The sequence below is a fragment of the Mastigoproctus giganteus genome, chromosome 9 (assembly GCF_048544385.1).
Source record: "Mastigoproctus giganteus isolate SK-2022 chromosome 9, ASM4854438v1, whole genome shotgun sequence".
NCBI lineage: Eukaryota > Metazoa > Arthropoda > Arachnida > Uropygi > Thelyphonidae > Mastigoproctus > Mastigoproctus giganteus.
The window spans coordinates 173,810,828-173,836,940 of NC_143583.1; the positions used below are offsets into that span (position 1 = coordinate 173,810,828).

Sequence of the window (26,113 nt, forward strand, 5' to 3'; positions counted from 1 at the left end):
TCTACTCCGTCCTCTCAATTTAAAATTAATGGAATTCTGAATATTCATTGATTAGATTTTTAAGTAGCACTTAAAATCTGGCACTTTTATCTTCCAGAGTTCTTTAAAATCCCACACATTTTACAAATAAATTATTTTACATTCCACAAAAATTAATACGGCAATTCTGGTAGTCATCAGTGATTGCTTTTATCATTTTATCAAAATTCCACACAGCATAGGTTAGCATAAATTGAGGCATATGATGCAAGAATGCAAGCTTATATAGCATCAGCCAAAAAAAACAAACTTCCCATTTCAGCCATCTGGTCACTCCAAATGTTAGCATTAGTAGAAGCATACGATGGGTGCCTCCGTAGCCAGATGGGCAGGAGCAGTAGTGCATAGCACACACTTCTTGATTAGACTGGGGTTCGAGCCCGTGGCTACCAAATATGGAGGGTGCAGGTCAGGGAATGACCACTGCACATCCCCAGCCCGTATAAAGGGTGAGGGTTGGCATCAGGAAGGGCATCCGGCCGTAAAATTGCATGCCAAAACAATAAAAATGCTGACCCCATATAATAATGGAAAAAGGCGAGGAAAAACAAGAAAAAAAAGAGGCATACAATGCAAGAAAGCTAGCTTATGCAGCATCAGCCAAAAAAAACCCTCCCATTTCACCCCTCCATTCGTTCCAAATGCCTGTGCAGCTCAGCCTTAGGCGCCTCCGTAGCCAGGTGGGAAGGAGCAGCAGTGCGTAGCACACGCTTCTTGATTAGACCGGGGTTCGAGCCCGTCACCACCAAATACGGAGGATGCGGAAAGGTCAGGGAATGACCACCGCATATCCCGGAGCAATATGGCCTTAGTTGCTAATGCTCCTAAAAACCAAATAACAACAACAACAGCTCAGCCTTAAATTTATTTAGGCTATTAGATTCCACAACAAAAGATGGAAGCCTGTTCCACCAATCAACTACCCGCTGGCTAAAGGCAAGTTTCCGCACATCTATTCTACAACTATCTTTCCTCAATTTAAACTATGCCCCCTCAGGTTCTTAGTCTGAGGAAGAATCCCATCAGCATTCAGCTTGCTCAACCCATTTAAGGCCTTATACACCTCAATCAGATCACTTCACAGGTGCCTACTGTCCAGGCACTGCAATTTGCAGAACTTAAGCCTTTCTTGGTAAGAGCACCCCCTTTGTTCCCCCTCATCAATCTTGCCCTTCTTTGTACTCGTTCTAGCAACTCTACATCCTTCCTAAAATGAGGCCTCCAGACCTGTACACAGTACTCCAGGTGTGGCCTGACCATTACCTTGTATAACAGGATAATCACCTCCCTGTCCCTGCTAGCAAAATTCCTATGTATCATTGACAAGACTCCATGACCTGCCCTGGCTGACCCTCTGCAATGCTCAGCAAACTTCATATTTGACCGCACAATTACTCCCAGGACTTTTTCACTTTCCACTTCCCTGAGTGTAGTACTACACAGTTGGTACATTTCTCTTCGGTTATTGCTAACCTATGCAGTACTTTGCATTTGTCAATGTTAAACTTCAGTTGCCACTTCTCGGCCCATTTTAACAACTTATCTAGATCCGGTTGGGGCGCCTCCATAGCCATGTGGGAAGGAGCAGCAGTGCTTAGCACATGCTTCTTGATTAGACCGGGGTTCTAGCCCATCACCACCAAATACGGCAGATGCAGAAAGGTCAGGGTTTGACACCGCATATCCCCCGAGCAATATGGCCTTAGTTGCTAATGCTCCTAAAAACCAAATAACAAAACAGATCCAGTTGGAGTAGCATACAGTGACATCTGTCTCTCTCTTAGTGCTCACTTATTCAATAAACTTCATGCCTTAGTTGAAACTTCTCTTGAAAATTACAAATATGTGGCTGATCACACAGTGTTTATGTGAGTGGTGACCCGTTTGATGTCACTGTAGAACAACAAAGAGAATATAACTGGTGTGAGTAACTAAAATTGTTGGGTAAAGTGCCTGCCTGGCAACCCAAAGGTCGCGGGTTGGAATCCCACCTCGGGCATGGATCAGAGTACTGCAAAAACCTTGGGAGGTGCATTTTAGCCACAGAAGCCGATGCACCAATAACTAATAAAAAAAAAAAAAAAAAACCTAAAAATGTATGGTTCATTAAATCAATTGATATTCTCTTCCATAAACGACTTGCCGACATGCACAAACAATATATTTAATTCTCACAACCAAGGTAAAATATCATCTGTTCTAAAGTGACATCAAACTGGTTACTAGCTCATGCAGGGGGTCTGTATGATCAGTTACATAATTGGCAAAAGTAGTTTCACTAATTTACAAAGTTTACTAAATAAGTGATAGGTTATAGGAATAGTGCTCACTTATTCAATAAACTTCATGCCTTAGTTGAAACTTCTCTTGAAAATTATGAATATGTGGGATAAGAATTTGAAAAGTTTGAAGTTGGACAGTAAATGAATGTTGGCTGGTGGCGGCAATTGTTCGGACTGTTTTGAAAGAGAGAGCGGGAATTATAGAAGCCAATTCAGAACAGTGCCCATGGAAGTATCTGTAGAAAAGGCATGCAGCACAAACAGTACGTCTATGAGACAGTGAGTTGAGAGACTGTTAGAGATGAGTCATTAATTAACCTAACTGCCCGCTTCTGAATGGAATCTAGAAGCCTGAGAGAGATTGGGGGGGGGGCACTGCCCCAGATGTGGGAACAATATTCTATGGTACGGCGGATTTGCGATTTGTACAGAGTGAACGGCTGTTTGGAAGAAAAGTAAACAGTGAGAGTGAAAGAAAAAACCAAGTTTTTTCGATGCAGAGGAAGCAATATTTGTAATGTGCTTGTGCAAAGAGAGATTGGAAATCAGAGTAATCCCCAAAAGAGATATATCATTTTACCTAGAAATCGGAGTATCACCAAAGATAAGCATAGGAGCAGAAGAATCTTTTTTGCAAGATATATGACAAGACTGAGTTTTAGAAGGATTGAAATCCACTAAGTTGTCTTTGCCCCACTGGAGAATTACCTGAAGATCGGCATTTAAGGAATTGGTAGCAGATATTTGAGAAGTTAAAGCTGATGGAGCAAGGCAACGTTTCTCAAAATGGAAAGTGGAATGCAATGTGCTATCATCAGAAAAACTATGGATAGGATTTCCAGTCAATGGAAGAAGGTCATTAATGTACAAGAGGAAAATAGTGAGGGAAAGAATTGAACCTTAGGGGACACCAGCATTAGTAGAGAAGTTAGAAGACAGAGAGCCATCTACCATCACCCTCAGTGAGCGATCAGAGAGAAATCTGGATAAACAATTACAAAAAACAGTTGGCAAACCATAAGATGTAAGCCTGTTTAGAAGACCTTTATGCCAAACACAATCAAAAGCCTTTGAGATGTCAAGAGAAACTGCTTATGTTTCACCAAACTTTTCCATTGAATTTGTCCATAAATGGGTAACATGAGCCAGAATATCACCAGTGGATCGACACTGATGGAATCCATACTGGTGATCGTTGATCAGACGGAAGGATTCTAGGTTGGTTTAAGAGTTGGCGGGTAATTGATTTCTCCATTACTTTAGCAATAGAAGTAATTGCAATGGGACAATAATTGGATGGGAGGGATTTGTCACCCTTTTTTGGAACTGGATGGATATGAGCAAATTTCCAAGCAGAAGGAAAAACACCTTTGGAATAAGAAAGTGAAAAAAGGTGGCAAAGAACAGGGCTAAGTTCAGGAGCACAGATTTTGAGAACAAGTGGAGAAATACCATCAGGACCTGGTGCTTTCTCAACAACAAGATTCGTCAAAATCGTTCTGACATCCTTTTCACAGAAGACCGCAGGAGGCATTGAATGGAGTGTTTTGGGAATGGCGGGAGGTGTTTTAACAAGATCATTAATACATGAGTTAGAAGAGAAATGGGATGCTAACAGGTCAGCTTTATCCTTGGCTGAACTGACAATAGAACCATCTGGTTTTGACAGAGGTGGGAGCATAGATGGCCAAAGTTTGGCCAATTGCTTTAGCAAGAGACCAGAATGCTCAGCTACCATTAGGGCAAGAAGCAAGTTTTCTACTCCTAACCTGTTCAAAATCTGGTTTGGTCTGATTAATAACTGCTTTACAATTGTTGCAAGCTTTGGTATATGCAGAAAATGAAACTGAAGAATTGGAAACAAGCCAATTACGATATGCAACCTTCTTCTCTTGAACAGCCTTAGCACTTATTGGAAAACAAGGTTTAGATAAAGGATGAGAATTTAGAGTTTAATGTGGAATAAAGGATTCTATTCCTACAAGAATAATTTCACTAACACGATCTGAGCAAACGTTGACATCAGAAGTTTTGAAGCAGTAATCCGACCAAGGAAAAGAAGAAAAGAAATCTCTCAGATCATCCCATTTTGCATTCTTATAATGCCAAACAATATGAGGTTGGGAACAGTCGTGAGATAAAGGCTGCATTGGAGAAGAAACAATCACCAAGTTGTGATTTGAGGTTGTTGTTGTTGTTTGTTATTTGGTTTTTAGGAGCATTAGCAACTAAATCCATATTGCTCCGGGGATATGCGGTGGCCATTCCCTGACTTGTCCGCATCCTCTGTATTTGGTGGTCACAGGCTCGAACCCCAGTCTGATCAAGAAACATGTGCTACGCACTACTGCTCCCAACCACCTGGCTACTGAGGCGCCGTGATCCGAGGTGCCTAATGGACCACTCACTTCAACCATGTACTTAGAAGGATTGTTTGTGAGAAAAAGATCAAACATGCTGGCTGTATGGTTACGATTGTCCGGTATTCTTGTAGGTAAATGAGCAATCTATGCAAGTTCAATATTAATTGCAAAAGCCTCCGCATCTCGACCAGTTGGGTCAGTGTGACTAGAAAACGGAAGCCAGCTGGAGTTGTGAACGTTAAAATCACCAAGGAAAATTACCTCACTGTTAGGAAAGTTGGACTGAAGAAAGTCAAGTTGCAAAGAGTTCCAAGTGATTGGTGAAGTTGGGAGATTTTGTTATTTGTTTGTTTTTTTTTTAGGAGCATTAGCAACTAAGGCTATATTCTCCAGTGATATTCTCTGTATTGCTCTGGTGGTCATTCCCTGACCTTTCTGCATCCTCCGTATTTGGTGATCACTGGCGTGAACCCCAGTCTAATCAAGAAGCGTGTGCTACGCACTGCTGCTCCTGCCCACCTGGCTACGGAGGCACCTGTAGAAGAAGTTGGGAGAACGGTAGAGACAACAGATGAATTTGACAAAATGAGAGAGAGAGAGATTTTAAGCCAGAGAAGGTCGAAAAGAGGAAATTCCAAATTGCCAAGTCTCTCACAGTTAATATTGGAATTGACATATGCACAAGCACCACCTTTGAGGCAAAAGGAATCATACAGCGAATAATTTGGACAAATGAGATGAGCAGTAGTTGAATCAACCGATAACTGATATTCTGTCAGAAAAAGTACATGGGTTTGGCAGACTGGAAATGGACATCACTGAAATTAGAATTGAGACAACGTATATTTGTGAAATGAACTAGTTAGTGTTTGGGAGGTTTAGATCTTTTCGCAGATAAGCTTACTCTATTAGTTTGACAATTCATGGTGTATTCAATAGTAAGAAAAAGTGAGGGGGAACATTCTGTATGAAGTAATGATATTTTTGGATATGGCGTAATTGTGGTAAGAATATACCCAGATCCTTGACATAACGTGGCCTCAACAATGCCCCCAGCATACACACTATGCTGGAGGCATTGTGTGTATCGGACTCCCTTCAGTCACAAACTGGCAGAGTAGAGGTAGCAAGATTATACACTAGCTGATCCGGAAGCCTCCTAAAAGGTTACCAATAGGTTTTGTCCGGTGCACTAACTAGCATCCGGCCTGCAAACACCATTTTAGAGCTGTACCTTCGAAAGAAAGTATGATTGGATCTCACCATGATTTTTGATCATATACTCAAAAGTCATCAGTCATACTGCATGATGGAAGAGATGGGGAAGGGTTGACCGGAATTTACCTCTGGAGACTAAACATGGGTTCCACCACTTCAAGCCTCCAGTAAGCAAAGTGGTGATATTGCACCGGTTGATGAGTCATCTACCACCTAGTATTGCCTGGTAACACAGTGGGGCGGCATTCCTCCATGTGGTGTGGGTGCCACACCTCAACCCCTGCTTATGTTGGTTCACACTTGAGTGGTCACCCACAGTGTGCTTGTGCATGGAGGTTATACCCATGATTACTATCAGTCCCACCATCATGAAGGTGCAAGCAAAGGATTTGGCTGTCACAGACTGTCTAGCTTCGCCGAAATCGAGTCTGGTTCATTTGAATGTAACCGAAATAGCAATTCCATCAGCGTTTTAGACGCCCAGGTAGAAAGTACAGCTTGTCTGGCATATCTGAGAGAATGTCTGTGAGAACCTCAAGGACCATGCACAAACATAAAAAAAAGTGTCTGGATGATTAATACACTTCCTATGTGTCTGCTTATTCGTTATAGCCCTAAATGAATTTCTGAAAACATAAATTCAGTTTTGAACACTACAATATTAAAAGAATACAAATTAAATTTTTATCACTACATAATACACACATGGCAACTTGCTAGTTCTACTCGTGTGAAAAAGCTGAAAGGAAAAATATTTGCGAATTGGCAGGTAGAGCTAGAAATTATTTTACTGTTACCACAAGGGTTGTGGGGCCACACCCCTCCTACCCTTGATGGGTTGTTTATGTTTGGAGGATAGATTTACAACCCTGAGAACATGTCACGATCAATTAATACTTGGAAAACCTTGGCACCGCCTACAAAAATCCTCACCAAAAACGCTGTGTGGTCTCTTCAAATTTTAAATTGTTGCATCGGAATTTGAACCCAAGAACCATAGGTAGAAGTCTGATTATGTTTATCACAAGAAAACCGAAGCCAGAATTGATTGCTAAAATATGATAAAATAAATCAGATAGTAATTAATATCTTTTAAAATAAATCAATATGTCATGCAAAATTGGCGTATCTTGATAAATCATAACTCCCTCTATATTTAATGACTGACATGATGTGAAACTATCATGGCGATTTTCGAAATTTACACATAAAATTAGTTAAAAAGAGCATTTAAGTTCTTGGAGGTAAAAATCGTGTTGGCTAGTGTAATTATTAGTAGTGTCATATGACGCAAGAAAGCAAGCTTACACAGCATCAGCCAAAAAAAGCCACTTCCTATTTCACCAATCCATTCCCTCCATTCTTTTGCTGACAGAGCTTTCAACAGAAAAGAGTTTCTGCATCAGTCAGTGTCTCCTTAATTGAATGAGAACTTCACCGTTATACGGAACTCTGATAATGCAAGTTGTTCCTAACATACATCTTCATGATATACACACCTGCTTAGTGTTTCTCTGCTTAGAATCTAGTAGATAGCATCTTTTTTCCTGTTTAACACTGTGCACTTTAATGTGCTATGCACTTTTTCTGCCAGTGGAACAGATTATTATTGTGGAAGTGACGTGCTTGTGAACTTTCACCTTGGTGCATGAACTTTCACTAGTCTGGAAGTCACACTAGAAGTTAATGTTAATCAATTAATCAGTAAATCTTGTTAAATCTTGTACGACTTAGAGTACAAACGTAACAAATAATTAATACATAACTTGATACGGCAGTTATATAAAGGGAACTCGTAGATAACACTCGATACTGAAAAATAAATATAGCGTTATAACTGTGTTAGGATACAAGTTTAAGGTTTTAATTTTGTTCTGAAATTGTAATTTTATTGACATTAAATCGAAATTATGACTCAAACCAGAGCAGCAAAGCAAAAGGCTCAAGCTAATGGGAGTGCTGTGGCTCAGGGGAGAACTGAGGGGGGCAGTTGCCCTCTGAATCACAGCCTTTTAAGATGCACTGTTTGCTTGATGTTTGTGGAGCAATTGGGTATGGGGGATGTCTTTGTGTGTGCACGATGCAAGGAGTGCAAGGAAATTAGGCGACAACTCAGCGTTGTTATGGGCCTATATGAGACCTTGAAGGACAGGGTGGATGCCCTCGAAGAAATAAATTGAGGGGGCCCATCAAGCTCTCAGCAGCCCACATCAATGCCAGAGCTTGCACTTGGTCATCTTGCAACACAGAGGCAGCCCCCAAGGCAGAATGCGCTGGTCCCACAGGAACTAGTAATTGTTGGTGACTCTATTGTCAGGGAAACGGGGAACATGCTTTGTAAAAAGGATGGGTGGAACAGGACCAGGGTATGTCTGCCAGGGGCAAAGGTTGATGACGTTGTAGAGCGGATATCATCTTTTAAGGGCACAAAAGGTGATATAGTTGTACACGTTGGCACTAATGATATTAAGAGTAGGAGACCAGCGGGATTACTTAACAAGTACAGGTCACTGTTGAAAAAAAGCCGTGAAGTAGGGCTGAATTTGAAAGTGTCTGCAATTCTGCCCAGACACGATAGGAGGGAGTATATGATGAGAGCCTTGTCGATCAATTCGGCCCTGGAAAGATTGTGCAAGGCTCAAGGGGTAGAATTTTTTTCAGCCTGGACTGTACTTGTTAACAGGAGAGATTGCTTCTACAGGGATGGGATACGCTTAAATAGAAAGGGTGCAAGAATATTTGCTGATGCTATCGAAGCAGTGTTAGGAGGGTCGGAAAACTGCTAGCTTGGGGGGAGACAAAGACAAATAGATTAACAGTAGCCACTGGCAGAGGTGAAAGAGATTCTTGCACTGCTTCTATTGGAATGAGCAGAAGCCTGAAAAACAATATGCAGGATATTTCAGAGACTGCTGGAAGTCATTGCGGTACAAGTAAGCACATGGGTTGTGTTAGGGTAGCTAAGAATAGAAACAGGTGCATGTATACTTGTGTGAACACCAATGCTAGGAGTTTAGTAAATAAATTTGATGAATTTGAGGTTTTGCTCAAAACATCAAAGGCAGATATTGTTGGCATATCAGAGACATGGTGTCACACAGATATAAGGAATGCAGAACTGGAATTTGGGGAGTACAACATCTACAGGAAGGATAGACAGGATAGGAAGGGAGGAGGGGTTATGCTATTAGTTAAAAAACACATAAAATCCAAGGAAGTGAAGCCAGTCGATATCGATGGACAGGGCAGTGTCGAGTCAGTTTGGTGTGACATAAGCATGGGTAAATCAAAATTGAGAGTAGGAGTGTGCTATAGGCCTAATGACTCTGATGAGTATAATAAGATACTGTACAGGGAAATAGAATGGGCCAGTAAATCAGAGAGTCTTATAATGGCCCCGAGTGCCAAGCGAGTGATCTAGCGATTTACAAAGTGAATTTGAAAGAGTTTTTTCTAAGGAGAATTTGTTAAAGAGATTTCCAAAAGCTTTACTTTCAAAGTTATTTATTTTCTGGCTCTTTGTAAATAAAGAAGGAAGCCTCCTACAAGAAAGGAAAGACACCTTTCTTTTGTATATATAACTACTTTTCTAACACACTAACCACTAACCTTTATCGCTTGGTCACTGGTGGCACCGCTCCTGCCTCCACATGGCGGGGCCGGTAACCTGGGGGATAAATCAACCCTCGGGGCGAAAAGGAGCAGTAATGGAAACCAATGAATTTCCACGTCTAGAGCCCAAGAGTGCTCAATATGACAATCATGATCCCGACCATGACTTCTCCACCTCAAAGAGGATGAAAAAAAGATGCAGGCAGACAGGAATCACCAGCCTTCCTAATTATCCATTCTCTGTCGGCACAGCCTGTTAGCAAGCTCTCCCCTTTCATAATCCAACGATGTCTGGAACATGCAGCAGCATCACCAGAAATGGTGAAACGTCTCCAATCCGGGGACTTGCTAATAGAGACTTCTCTCCCAAGACATTCTGAACAACTATTGAAACTCACCACTTTAAGCGGAATTCCAATACAAGTCACTCCACATAACACCCTGAATTCGTCCAAGGGAGTGATTACTGAGTGGGATCTACTGAACGTGTCCAAAGAAGAAATAGTACAGGAACTAAAGACACAAAATGTAACTCAAGCAAAAAGAATCATGATACGAAAAGATGGTACCTTAGTCCCAACACGTAACATAATTCTAACTTTCAATTCACCGAATCTACCAGCATCAGTCAAAGCAGGTTACTTAAATTGCCGTGTTCGAGCCTTTATCCCAAATCCCCTAAGATGCTACAAATGCCAGAAATTTGGTCACTCCCAGACAGCATGCCGTGGCGTTTCAACATGTCCAAACTGTGGCTCCACAACTCATACCCAGTCAGAATGCAAAGCACAAGCTCCGCAGTGTCCTAACTGCAGGGGAAGCCATCCAGCATACTCTAAAGAATGTGATCTCTGGAAGATAGGCAAGAAAATACAAAAATATAAAACTGAAAATAAAGTCTCCTATCAAGAAGCTAGGAAACAAATCAAACTGATCATGCCAAATAGCTCTTATGCCTCGGTTATCCACTCTCACCAATGAGTAGCATGTCAAACGGAAGTGTCACTCTCTCCAGATAAATCGATTGCAGACTGGGCTCGATCAGTTCTATCGACCCAGCCTACATCAAAGCCAAACACAGTAGATCAAAGTATGAATACACCTCTTACGGTTCCAACCCAGATCATAACCCAAGGTAAAGTTACAGAAAAACTGCAAAAATCGGATCCTGTTGAGGTTAATCAACCACCCTCAACAAGGATGGATACCGATGATATGACCACCCAAGACCTTCTTGAATTACATGCAGATGGTGAAATGGAAGATAACAATGATTCAACACGCCCCAACTTTCCCAGAAAAGAAAAACCTAAGCTAGATCGTCACAAACAACCCATTTATAAAAAACAGTCAGATTCATCTTCCTCTTACAAATCCAAGTAATGGAACAGATCATCCAGTGGAACTGTAGAGGCCTTCGCAGTAACATCGATGATGTCCATGAATTAATTCAACACTACAGACCTCTTGCAATGTGCTTGCAGGAAACAAATTTGACACCTCAGATATCAATCAAAATCAAAAATTATACCGTGTTCAGACAAGACAGAGCTGGCCCTAACAGTGCTCATGGAGGAGTAGCTATACTCGTGGATTCAAGAATCCCCTCCAGACGCATCAATTTACAAACCGCTTTAGAAGCTGTTGTCACTCGCGTTGTAAATGGTATTACACTGACACTAGTTTCAATCTATCTTCCGCCAAATCATCAATATACTATTCAGGAAATCGAAGATCTTGTTTTGCAGTTACCATCTCCATTTTGTATACTAGGAGACTTTAATGCTCACCACCCAATATGGGGTTCCCCTATATCAGACAGACGAGGGAAGCTTATAGAAATGTTGATAGACAGGCTGAATTTAACTTTACTAAATACTGGCACTCCCACGTATATTCATCTCCCTACAGGTTCAACATCTGCAATAGACCTTTCCATTTGTTCCCCAATCCTCTTTCCAAGTATAGACTGGATAACTCTAAGTGATCCTTATAGCAGCGACCATTATCCGATAATCTGCAAAATTCAAACATCTTGTTCCTTCCCAACAGAAAATACAATTAAATGGAAATTTTCAAGAGCTGATTGGACAAAATACAGAACGCACATATCATTTGACAACCACATTATTCAGTCCTCTCCCATCGACAGTGTTACTGAGCACATCACCAATCAAATTCTGACAACCGCATCCGCTACCATTCCACAATATCAAGTAAGAAATAGACGAAAAGCAAATTACTGGTGGAATGAAGACTGTAATCATGCGAAAAAAGATAAAAATAAAGCGTGGAACCTTTTCCGCAAACACCCAACCACCTCCAATCTCATTAGTTATAAACGTCTTAGAGCAAAAGCCCGTTTCATCAGACGTAAAGCGAAAAAAGAAAATTGGATTAAATTTGCTTCATCAGTAAATAAAAATACTGATACCAGATTAATCTGGAGAAAAATAAAATGTTTAAACAGCAAATTCCCTCCTTTATCCACCCCACTACTGAACTGGAATGGACAGGAGCTTACTACTCCTACAGAAATAGCAAATGCACTGGGGATCGTATTTTCTCAGTTGTCCTCTTCTACTGCCTATGATCAAACATTTCAAAAACTTAAAACAGTTGCAGAGAAATCCAGACTAAATTTCACTGGAAATTCTGCTTTATATTATAATAAACCATTTACCATGCTTGAGCTGCAACAATCCCTTAACAACTCAAGAAACAGTCCTGCTGGCCCAGATGGGATATATTATGTAATGCTGCGAAATTTGGATCAGAGCTCACTCTCCTTACTGCTCATATATTTCAATCGAATTTTTTCCGAACATACCTTCCCAAGTTCCTGGGGTCATTCCTATGTACTAGCAATTGCAAAGATCGGTAAAGATCATTCTGTTCCGCAAAATTACAGACCGATATCCCTTACCAGCTGTCTAAGCAAAACCCTAGAGAAAATGTTACATCGCCGTCTCACTTGGTTCCTGGAGTCCCAAAACTTGATTAAAAACAACCAATTTGGATTCCGGAAAAATCGATCTTCATTGGATCTCATGATCAAAACCGAGACAAACATTAGAAATGCTTTCATCAAGAAGGAACATCTCGTCACGGTCTGTCTTGACGTTGAGAAAGCCTTTGACACTACTTGGCGATTCGGCCTCTTAAAAGATCTGCATTCCCTTGGCCTGAGAGGTAATTTACCATACTTTATTAAAAATTTTCTTCATCGGAGATCCTTTCAAGTTCGTTACCGGGGTACCCTCTCTAAGGTCTTTACCCAAGAAGAAGGAATTCCGCAAGGGTCGGTCTTCAGTGCCACTTTATTTTCAATGAGAATGAACCATATAATTGAACTCATTCCGAAAACTGTAGATTCTTACCTTTTCACAGATGATCTCTCAATATCCTGCCATTCTCAAAACATGCATTATATTGAACGCCAGCTACAAATATCAATTAATCGCATCCTGACATGGATGACACAAAATGGCTATAGACTGTCCATCCAGAAATCTGCTGCCATACACTTCTGTAACAGACGCAATATGCATCCTGAGCCCGAGCTCCACTTGAATAACCATCCTCTTCCAATAGCTAATTGTGTTCGCCTACTAGGATTATTTTTCGACAGCAAGTTAAACTTCCAAAAACACGTTGAGTATCTCCGGACAAACTGTCAAAAGAAACTGAACATACTCAGAGTTTTATCAGCGACAACATGGGGAGCAGATCGTTACACCCTTCTTCACCTATACAGAACGATAATTAGATCACGCCTGGACTACGGGGCGCCTGTTTTCGATTCTGCTAGGGAGAGTGTTTTATCTCGCCTCAATCCAATTCAACATTCAGCTCTTAGAACAGCATTAGGTGCGTTCAGAACATCTCCAGTGCAAAGTTTATATATTGAAGCCCATGAACCTCCTCTAAATATCAGGAGAAAGATGTTGCTGTTAAACTATGCAATCAAGATCCAAAGCCAGGTTACCCATCCTAATTGGTCAATACTTCATGATCCGCTGTATATGACCCTGTATAGAAACAAACCACAGACAGTTCGGCCTGCTGGTATTAGGCTAAAACATCTAACAGAAGATTGGGATATACACTTCGATAAAATCTTGCGAGATCCTGTAGATCCTGACCCTCCATGGTCCGTCATCATGCCATGTTGTGACAAGTATTTCCATCAGTGGGGTAAACACTCTCTATCAGACCTTACCGTCCGACAGCTACACATTGAGCATACTCAACATTATCCTGACTTCGCAAAAATATATACAGATGGATCGAAGTCTGATAGTGGATCAGGTGCAGCAGTGGTACTCCCTGATACCATCATTTCTCAATCTCTTCCGACAGAGTGTAGCAGCTACACAACTTAACTATATGCCATCAAGCTTGCATTAGAAAATATCTTCCATAAGTCAATTCAAAAGAGCATAATATACACAGACTCGCAAGGTTCCGTATTAGCATTACAAAACAATTCCCCGCCTACTCACCCGTTATTAAAGCTCATCAAAACACAGTTGATACGTCTTAGAGAGCATGATCAAAAGGTTATCTTCTGCTGGATCCCAGGCCATACCGGAATACCAGGGAATGAAATTGCAGATGACGCTGCCAAAAATCCATCCAGCCCAGCCCCAACAAATTCGCTAGTACCCGTCACAGATTATAAAATGAAAATACAAAGAATATGTAAAGATCAATGGACTCTTCAGTGGCAAACACAATCCCATAATAAACTACACCAAATAAAACCCTTACCAAAATTATGGGCTTCCAGCTTTACTGAAAACAGACAAGAAGAAGTAATTTTAGCCAGAGCCAGAATCGGCCATACTCATTTAACCCATCTGTTTCTTTTGTCAGGAAATGATCCTCCCCAGTGTAATCATTGTCATACACCACTCACAGTCAAACACATACTTCTGGACTGTACTCTATATAATAATGCTCGATTAATGTCTTTCAATTCTCTGTCAAATTTAAAGGAACCTTTGTCACTTAGCCATATCATAGGCGAAAATTCAAATCTTGCAGAATTCTTCTCCTTCCTAAAACGAATAGGATTGTATAACCGTATTTAACTTCTTCCAAATCAACAAACACAGACAGTATGCACCACTTCCATAAGTGCAATATGGCCTAAGTAGCCATTGCACTTTAAACCCAAACAACAACAACAATCTTATAATGGGGGATATTAATTTCCCAGATATTGACTGGAATTTGTGGGTTGGTCACTTACACACTAGCAAGGCTTTTGTGGATTTATTGGATGATTGTTTTCTACACCAGCATGTTCAGGAGGCAACTAGAGGGAGTAATACTCTTGATCTGATTATCAGTAGTGATTCTTCATGCATTAAGAATCTGCAGATAAAGGAACCACTAGGTGGCAGTGATCACAGTGTGCTGAAGTGGGATTTACTCAAGGAGGTAACTACTCAGAGGTAAAGGGAAGGGTTTTTGCTTTCGTAAAGGCAACTATGATGGGCTGAGACAGTATTTAAATTCTATACAGTGGGACCAACTGATGATGTTACCAACAGCAAATTCAAAATGGGAAGCATTCAAGGAACTAATCTTGGAAGCTACCAGGCTTTACATACCAACCAAGAAATATTGTTCAAGGTTCAGGCCTAAATGGTTGTTAGATGAACTAATGAGACATATGGCAAAGAAGAAAAATGCATGGGATACATACAAATTAATGGGTGACATGGAAGCCTATGATAGATATAAGTTGGTCTGTAACCAAGTCACAAAGGAGATTAGGCAGGCAAAGGCAGATTATGAGAAATCGTTGGCAAAGGATGCAAAGAAAAACAGAAAAAGAGTTCTTTACCTATTTAAACTCAAGAAGGAAAGGGATGAATCAGATTGGTCCACTGGATTTTGATGGTTCAACAGTTGAGGATCCTGCTCAGGTGGCTAACAATCTAAACGAGTATTTTGCATCCACATTCACACATGAGAAGTTATTCAGGAAGGGGAATGTCATAGGAGAAGTAAACATTGGCAGTGAGCTAGATGATTTTCTAATAACTGAGAGGAAAGTGGAGGAGAAATTGTCGAAGATAAACACAAGAAAGGCACCTGGGGTGGATGAGATCTATCCAGTTATATTAAAGGAGGCAGCAAAGGAAGTAAGGAAACCCCTGGCCATAATTATGAGAGCTTCTTTGGACTCAGAGGAGGTACCCATAGACTGGAGACGTGCAAATGTAACCCCAATTCCCAAAGGAGGATCAAAGGCTGACACAAGTAATTATAGACCTGTTAGTTTAACTTCGGTTCCAGGAAAATTAATGGAGGCACTGGTTAAAGAAGCACTGCAGGATCATATGGACAAGAATTCAGTTATAGCTCAGACACAGCATGGTTTTGTTAAGGGCAGGTCTTGTCTGACCAATTTGATTGGATACTATGATGTAGTCACAAAAGAACTGGATGCAGGGAATAACTTTGATATTATATATTTGGATCTTAGAAAGGCTTTTGATACTGTTGCACAAATTGGAGCAGTATGGCATTGGAGGCAAATTGCTGCTATGGATAAAGGGATGGTTGAGTGGCAGAAGACAAAGAGTGGTAATCAATGGACACTGCTCAACGTGGACTAATGTTATTAGTGGAGTTCCTTAGGGTTCAGTGTTGGGTCCATTGTTGTTTTCTGTATTTATAAATGATATAGATGATGGTATATCAAGCTTAATGTCCAAGTTTGCAGATGATACAAAGGTTGGCAGGGTTGTTAAGGACACTACTGATGCTATGCTGCTGCAACAGGATCTGGAAAGGTTGAGCAGATGGGCTGAGAGGTGGCAAATGAAGTTTAACATTGACAAATGTAAAGTACTACATATGGGAAACAGCAACCCCAGAGCAACGTATCAACTCTGTGGTACTACGCTGACAGTGGTAGAGAATGAAAAGGACCTGGGGGTAATTGTGCAGGCAGATATGAAGTTCTCTGAGCAGTGCAGACGAGCTGCAAGAGTAGCTCATGGTGTCTTGTCAATGATATATAGGAATTTTTCTAGCAGGGATAGGAATGTGATTATTCCCTTGTATAAGGCATTGGTCAGGCCACACCTTGAGTACTGTATACAGGTCTGGAGGCCTCATTTCAAGAAGGATGTAGAGCTGCTGGAACGAGTACAGAGAAGGGCAACAAGATTAGTGAATGGAACAAAGGGTTGCTTTTACGAAGAAAGGCTTAAGTTTTGCAAATTACAGAGTCTGGAGACTAGGCATCGGCAAGGTGATCTGATAGAGGTGTATAAGGCTTTGAATGGCTTGAGCATGCTCAAAGCCGATGGGATTCTTCCTCTTGCTCAGAATAATCACCTGAGAGGGCATAAATTCAAATTGAGGAAGGACGGGTGTCGGATAGATGTGCGGAAATTTGCCTTTAGCCAGCGGGCAGTTGGTTTGTGGAATAGACTTCCATCACTTGTTGTTGAAGTTGATAGCCTAAACAAGTTTAAGGCTGAGCTGGACAGGTATTTCGAACGAACGGAGGGGTGAAATGGGAGTAGTGGTTGTGCTTTTTTTTTTTTTTTTGGCTGATGCTGAATAAGCTTGCTTTCTTGCATCATATGCCTTTATTAATGCTAATGCAATGCTAATGCTAAGTTTCACTAGTCTGGAAGTCACAGGAAAGTCTGTTGTATAATTGGTAATTGTTGCAATATTGCAAATATTCTGTCATATCTGTTAGAAGTGATGTAATTGTTATAGTGTAAATATTGTATTGTTGATGATAGTCTTGATTTTAACTTACTGCTTGGGAAACTCGTGCTTGTGAACTTTCACCTTGTTGGAAGCCGAAGGAATATGGTGTATTTGTAATTGTTACTGGTCCCTGAGAGCTGGACTTTTGTGGATGATTGTTTTCTGCAGCAGCATGTTCGAGAGGCAACCAGAGAGGGTAATACACTTGATCTGGTTATCAGCAGTGATCATTCGTGTATTAAGAATTTGCAAATAAAGGAACCACTAGGTGGCAGTGATCACAGTGTACTGATGTGGGATTTACTTAAAGATATAATTACCATCAGGGGTAAACCTAAGTGGGGTGCATTCAAGGAATTAATTGTGGAAGCTACTAAAAGTTTCATACCTATTAAGAAATACTGTTCAAAGTTTAAGCCTAAATGATTGTCAAATGAACTAATGAGACTTGTGGCAAAGAAGAAAAATGCATATAAATTATCAGGCGACACAGAAGTCTATGGAAAATATAAGCTAGTCTGTAATCAAATCACAAAGGAGGTTAGGCAGGTGAAGGCAGATTACGAGAAGTCTTTGGCAAAGGATGCTAAGAAAAACAGCAAGGATTTCTTTACTTATATAAACTCTAAAAGGAAGGGGATGAATCTTATTGGTCCACTACTTGATATCGATGGTTCGACTATTAATGATCCTACTCAGATAGCAAACAAACTGAGAGTATTTTGCATCTACACATGAGGAGTTATTAAGGATTGAAAATGCCAGAAGGTTATCAAATGGTAGCAGGGTGCTTAATGATTTTGTGATAACTGAGAGCAAAGTGGAGGAGGAATTGTTGAAATTAAACATAAGAAAGGCACGTGGTGTGGATGGGATCTATCCAGTTATATTAAAGAGCCAGTAAAGGAAGTAAGCAAACCCTTATCCATAATTATGAGAGCATTCTTGGATTCAGGGGAGGTCTCCACAGACTGGAGATGTGCAAATGTATCCCAAATTCACAAAGGGGGATCGAAGGGTGACACGAGTAATTACAGACCAGTTAGTTTTTAAGTTCTGTTCCGGGTAAAATAATGGAGTCTCTGGTTAAAGATGCAATGCATGCTCATCTAGACAAGACTGCAGCAATAATTCAGACACAGCATGGGGTTTGTTAAGGGAAAGTCTTGTCTGACAAATTTGATTGGTTATTATGATGTAGTTACAAAGGAACTGGAATGCAAAAAATAATTTTGATATCATTTACTTGGATTTCAGGAAAGCTTTTGATACTGTTGCGCATGGAAGACTACTGTACAAATTGGAGCAGAATGGTATTAAGGGTAAATTGCTACAATGTATAAAAGGATTGTTGAGTAGGAGAAGACAGAGGATGGTAATCAATGGGTGTTGCTCTTCGTGGACTAATGTTATTAGTGGAGTTCCACAGGGTTCGGTGTTGGGTCCTCTGTTGTTTTGTATATTTATCAATGATATTGATGAAATATATCAATCTTAGTGTCAAAGTTTGCTGATGATGCAAAGGTTGGCAGGGTTGTTAATGACAGTAATGGCAGTGTGCTACTGCAAGAGGATCTAGAAAATTTGGGCAGATGGGCTGAGAAGTGGCAACTGAAGTTTAACCTTGATAAATGCAAAGTACTGCATATGGGTAGAAGAACTCCAGAGAAATGTACCAACTGTGTGGTACTACACTTAAGGTGGTAGAAAATGAAAAAGACCTGGGAGTAATTGTGCAGTCAGATATGAAGTTTTCTGAGCAATGTAGACAGGCTGCTAGGGCAGGTCATGGGGTTTTGTCAATGATATATAGGAATTTTGCTAGCAGGGAAAAGGAGGTGATTGTCCCTCTGTATAAGGCAATGGTCAGGCCACGCCTTGAGTACTGTGTACAGGTCTGGAGGCCTCATTTTAGGAAGGATGTAGATTTGCTTGAGCATGTACAGAGAAGGGCAACAAGATTGGTGATTGGAATGAAGGGATCCTCTTACCAAGAGAGGCTTAAGTTCTGCAAATTGCAGTGGCTGGAGACTAGGCACCTGCGTGGTGATCTGATTGAGGTGTATATGGCCTCAAATAGGTTGAGCACGCTGAATTCTGATGGGATTCTTCCACTTGTTCAACCTAAGGGGCCATAAATTTAAATTAAGGAAAGACAGATGTAGAATAGATGTGCGGAAATTTGCCTTTAGCCAGCAGGTGGTTAATTGCTGGAACAAACTTCCATCTATTGTGGAAGTTGATAGGTTAAATAAATTTAAGGAGGAACTGGACAAACATTTAGAAGGAATGGTTGTGTGAAAATTTTTTTTTTTTTTTTTGGCTGATGCTTCATAAGCTCATACACTTGCTTTCTTGCATTACGTGTCACTACTACTACTACTTAATGTATAGTGTATATATTGTTTAGTTGGTCTAGCTTATGCCCTGACGATTAAGTGTCAAATATGTGTAATCATTACTGTCTGCTTTCTTATGAACTTTCATTCTGGAAGACATAAGTGAGTCTTTTATTTGCAAACTTTCGCTTCTGGGTGTTAAAAGTTGACTGTGAAGATTCAATTTTAAAATTCTGGGTATTAGTTGGATTTTTATGTACTTTCTCTGCTCTCATTTAATCTAAGGTCAATCATTCTTTGCTTTAGTAACTTATTCTGCTGGTAATGTCACTGTTATTATTACTGTGGCCTTATGCCTTTTGTGTAAGATTTGAGTGTGGTATATGCATATTTAAACTAAATAATTGTGCTGTATATGCTTTAATAATGTATTTGACAGTTATGTTTTATTAGCTTTGATGTTCTGATGTCTAATCACGTAGATTGTTGTGATAAATTTGTTATTGAGATTTGCGTAATAAACTCTATTTTTAACTTCTTGCTCTACCTTCTGTTTGACCTGAAGATGTATTTAAATATATTTTAGCCATTCTACTGGCTAGTTAAGTTGTTTGCTTAAGATGATCTTTTATTTTATGAGTGTTTACCTGTTAGAAATTGTTGATTGTTTTACAGCAGCTAATGGGAGAAACCCTGGGGTGCACCAATCAATAAATGAACAATGAATGAATCCATTCCCTCCAAAATTTGTCTAGTTCTTCCTTGCATTTATTTAAGCTATCAACTTACACAACGACAGATGGAAGTTTGTTCTGGCAATCAACAACTCAGCTAAAGGCATATTTCTGCACATCTATTCTGCAACTATCTTTCCTCAATTTGTATTTATGCTTCTTGTGCATAAACTGAACAAGAGGAAGAATCCCATCAGTCTTGAGCTTACCCAAACCATTCAAAGCCTTAAACACCTCAATCAGATTACCTCACAGGTGCCTAGTCTCCAGATTCTGCAATTTGCAGAACAGAAGCCTTTCTTGGAAAGGGAACCACACTCCTTTGTTCCCCTCACCAATCCATCCATACCATCCAAGAATTTTTCTAGTTCTTCCTTGAATTTATTCAATCCATTCATTCCACTCGCTGAAAAATATCTATTCTGCAACTATCCTTCCTTGAACTTGAATTTGTACCCCCCTCGTGTGTAGTCTCAGCAAGTGGAAGAATGCCGTTAACATTCAGCTTATTCAATCCATTCAAGGATTTAAGCACCTCAAGCAGATCTTGACACGCTGAAACTTGCTGAACTGAAGCCTTTCTAGGTAAGCACACCCTTTTGTTCCCTTTACCAGTCTGGTTGCCCTTCTCCGTACTCACTCCAGCAGATCTCCATTCTTTCTAAAGTGAGGCTTCCAGACTTGTATACAGTACTCAAGATGCAGGCAAGAGGAAGAATCCCATCAGCCTTATGCAAAGGGATAATCATCTCCTTGTCCTGGCAGCATGTCTGCACTGCTCGGGGAATTTCATGTCTGACTGCACAATTACCCCAGGTCTTTTTCCTTTTGCACTATGCTGAGTTTAGTACTACACAGTTGATAAGTTAACCCAGGAATACTGCTACCCATATGCAGTGCCTTGCATTTGTCATGTTACACTTAAACTGCCATTATTATTATTAGCTACATGGTGCAAGGAATCCTGAGGCTTATGCTGTACCAGCCAAAAAAAAAAATTCCCAAGTTACCCTGAGAGAGAGAGAGATAGAGAGAGTCAAAAGTAGAAGGGAATCACCAAGAAAGAGAAGAATGATGATATCCAGGACCCTGGGTGTGCCAAGCCCATACTCACCAGATGTGAGCAAGTGGGGTTAATTTCTCAGCCCATCAATCCAATTTTCCTCGATATTGTTGCAGTAGCTTACCCTGATTACTGTCGTTAACTACCCTTCCGACCTTTTTATCATCTGCAAATTGAGACATTAAGCCTGATATACCTTCATCAATATCATTAATAAATAGTGAAAAAAAAACAATGGGCCCAGCACTGAATCCTGGAGAACTCCACTAATAACATTAGTCCATGAAGAGCAGTGCCCATTGATAACAGCTTGTCTTTTTCAACTTAATCATTCCTTTATTCTTAGCAGTGACCGTCCCTTAATGCCACATTGTTCCAGTTTGTAGAGCAGTCTTTTATGTGCAACAGCATCATAAGCCTTCAGAAATTCAAGTATATGATGTCAAAGTTATTTTTTGCATCCATTTCTTTGGTCATTGCATCATAGTAACCTATCAGATTGGTTAGACAAGACTGTCCCTTAACAAATCCATGGTGAAATTGCAGTATAATTGCATACCACGTGGTCCTGCATTACTTCTTTCACCAGTGATTCCATTATTTTCCTTGGAACAGATGTTAAGCTAACAGATCAGTAGTTACTCATGTCGCCTCTTGATCAAACTTTATTCAGGGACCTCCCCTGAATCCAAAGATGCTTTCATAATTATGGCTAGAGGTTTGCTTACCTTCTTTGCTGCCTTTCTTAATATAATTGGATTCATTCCATCCGTTTGCTCCTTTTTGGGTTTTATAAACTTCTGGCAGTCCCTTCCTTCTAGTATTTATATAAGCATAGAAGTCTTTGTTGTTTTTCATTGCATTCTTTACCACAGATTTCTCATAATCTTACCTAACCTTCCTTGTGACTTGATTACAGACTAATTTATATCTACCATAGGCTTCTGTATCACCTGCTATTTTGTATTCATCTTATGCACTTTTCTTCTCTGCCACGTGTCTCAATAGTTCATCTGATGTACATTTAGGTCTAAACCTTGTAAAGTATTTCTTATTGGTATGAAAAGCTTAGTAACTGTTTTGAGTACTTTACTGAATACTTTCCATTTAGAATTTTCTTTTGGTAATATCATCAGTTGGTCCGCTTCACAGTATTTAAAAACTGAAGAATGTCTGAGACCCCGTAGTCACCTTTATAAAAGCAGAAGCCTTTCCTTTTACCCCTGATAGTTGTTGCGTCTTTAATTAAATTCCACATTAGTACACTGTGATCTTCAGGTAAAAAACCACCCAGTGGGTTTTTTACCTGAAGAATTACTGTTGAAAGGCAGATCAATAGTATTGCTTCCTCTTGTTGATTGTCTAACCTGCTGCTGTAGAAAACAGTCATCCAAGAAATCCATAAAAGTTTTGCTAGTGTGTGAGTGACCCACCCACAAATTGCAGTCTGGAAAGTTAAATTATGAGACATTCTGTTTTGCTGGCCTCCACTATTTCTCTGTATAGCTGTTTGGCATGCTCACCACAGTCATTAGGCCTATAATACACTCCTACTCTCAATTTGGTTTTTCCACTGCTTATATCACACCAAACTGACTCAACATATCACTTGTCACCCATGTTAATTTGATGCACTGCCTTAGATTTAATATGCTTCTTAACTAAAAGCATAAACTCTCCACTTCTCCTGTCCTATCTCTCCTTCCTTTATACATTGTACTCCTCATATTCAAATTCAACATCACTTATGTGTGAGTGACACCATGTGTCTGCTGTTCCTAGTGTCTGCATTTGATAACTTAATCAATGCTTCAAATTCACCAAATTTATTGACAATGCTACCAGTGTTAGTGTACATGCAAGTCATGCATACATTCTTAATCTTAGTTACCCTAACGCAGCCCATGGATTTATTTTTTCCATGATAGCCCACAGTAGGGTCTGAAGTCCCAAAGATATCAATAGTAGCAGTGCAAGAATCACTTTCACCACAAACTACGGCTCTAGTTAAGCTATAAGTCTGTGTATCCCCTGAAGCTATCATTTTTCTGACCTGCCTATCACTGCCTCGATAGCATCAACAAATACAGGCACTCTGCGCAAGTCGAGTTTTACGTAAGTCTGAATTTCCCTAAAGGCTTATGCAGCCCTCGCAACTATGCTCACTGAGTTTGATTGAACAAAAAAGAAATGTTCGACAAACATGTAAATAGAATTATTTATTCAATTTTTTTTTTTATCTTGTGCGTAGGAAAAATTACAAAAGTGTGCAATTACAAAAATTTAAAAATTATAAAATTACAAAAAAAGGGAGAGGACAGGCACAACATCATCAAGTTTTACCTTTCGAGCGTCATTGCCAGAATCAACGTCTCCAGCTGATAAGTACACCACTGCAGAGGTTGAGGGCTGTGGAAATTTAGAAGAGGTTTTTCCCAACACATTACAAAATTTCTGTGCAGCTGCAGATTCAACACTGGCGACTTCACCTTCACCTATACTTTAACGTTGTGGAAAACAGTGCAATACTTGAACCTATTAAACCACCCATTGCTTACCACAAACTTGATTTGGAGTTTGCCATACTTATCCTTAATATCTTCATAAGTACTTCTTGCTTTTGCTTGAATGGTCATTGGACTCAGAGACACTCGCTTCTGAATCTAATTTTCTATTCATATTATTAATATCTTTTCCATCTTTGATATAGCATCTAAACGCTGTTTTGTGGTCACCGTTTATCTTAAATGTTTTTATCCTTTAACATGTTCTTTTATACACACACTGTCCGTTGGAATAGCATTCACTGTTGAAGCAGTGAGACCTAATTCTTATGCAATAGATGACAAACTTTGTCCTGCTTCTTAATCATCTTCATTTCTAAATCAATTTTGTTTTGTTTTCTAGCACTGCCACCACTTGCGCTTTCTCTTCACCATTGTAATAAGTAAATAGGAACGAAGATTCTGAAAATATATTTGTTTCTTATATGATTGAAGATTTCAGTGAAGTGAAAACACATTTCACCATAATAACGTAAAAGCCCGCAGAATTCCATTTATCAGGATTATCGCAAATGCAATAAGATCGAGTTTACTACCCGTTTAAAATAGATTGTGCTAACAGAAAAGCCCAATAAGCTGGAAAGTGAAAATGGTTTTTATTGTTTTACGGTTGTGACCTCCAAAAATGTTCTTTAGGAAAATATCAACAAAGCATTCAAAATTGATTCTTATAACGGAACATATGATAATGATGAAAGGGTAGCAGTCCATTATAAAAATTACCTTTTAAAGCTTAGTTATATAGTGAAAATTTCGACTTCCAAGGCCTTGGAACGAATTGCCAAAAAAACAAATGTTTTCACAAAACCTCTATTTATTCCTATGGGATGCAAAATGCATTTCCATGATTTTTTTAAGTTTACTCCGGCCAGAAAAAACTTACATAAAGTCGAATTTACAGAAGTCGAGTATTCTGTAAGTCGGGGAGTGACTGTATTCTTCCACCCTTTATGTTCAAGTGTATTCCATCCCTGTAAAAACAGTCTCTCCTGTTACCAATCTCATTGCCCTTCTCTGTACTTTTTCCAGCAGATCTACATCCTTCCTAAACTGAGGTCTCCAGACCTGTATGCGTTACTTAAAGTATGGCCTAACCATTGCTTTATACAAAGGGATAATTATCTCTTTATCCCTACTAGCAAAATTCCTGTATATTATTGACAAAACCCCATGAGCTGTCCTGGCTGCCTCTCTGCCCTGCCCTGCTCAGAGAACTTCATATCTGACTTCACAATTACTCCCAGGTCTTTTTCATTCTCCACCACCCTGAGTTTAGTACCACAACAGTTGGGATGTTACTCTGGGGTTATTTCTACCTATATATACAGTACTTTGCATTTGGCAGTGTTAAACTTAAACTTCAGTTGCCACTTCTCAGCCCATATGCCTACTTTTCTAGATCCAGTTGCAGTAGCATACTGTCATTAACAAACCTGCCAACCTTTGTATCATCTACAAAAGTTGGATATTAAGCCTAATATTTTCTTTTGATGATGTCTCCTATTGGTGGTTGGCGATCACCACGCTGTACTTCTCTCTGTCTTGGGTGAGATGAATAAGATCCTCGGTTGATCTGCCAGTCTGTTGCTGTTGTTGATTTTTAGGAGCATTAGCAACTAAGGCAATATTGCTCCGGGGATATGCGGTGGTCATTCCTTGACCTTTCTGCATCCTCCATATTTGGTGGTCATGGGCTCGAACCCCAGTCTAATCAAGAAGTGCGTGCTACGCACTGCTGCTCCTGCCCACCTGGCTATGGAGGCGCCCAGTCTAGTTGCAGATGTGTTTCAGCCAAGAAAGTTTCCTCCTCCCCTCTCCTCTCTTTCCCCCTTTATTATTACTTTAAGCAATTTATATTTCACTTTTCACATTTCTTCTACTTCACAACATTTCATTTCCCTAACCACATTTGTCAGTTTCCCAGCTTCATATAAGGTTCTAACGTTCCATGTTCCTATTTTTCGTAACGAAAGTTTTTGCCACCCGGAAATTCTTAGCACCCCTGTCCCATTTGAAGGACACTGAGGTCTCGGGGGCCATCTCTCTCATTGTACTAGCCATGGTGATTATTCTTGGGAAGCATAGTGCAGTAGTTTCCCCTTGCTTTCTGCACTGCAGTACTTCATCCTTCATATTACATCCATTTAGGC

The 26,113-nt window shown here is 40.0% G+C and overlaps 1 protein-coding gene across 5 annotated transcripts in view; it reads left to right on the plus strand.

The window, feature by feature from the left end:
• Positions 1–26,113, plus strand: part of Adck5 (aarF domain containing kinase 5) — a 322,035-nt gene that overhangs the window by 234,674 nt on the left and 61,248 nt on the right. The gene's annotated exons all lie outside the window — the stretch shown is intronic.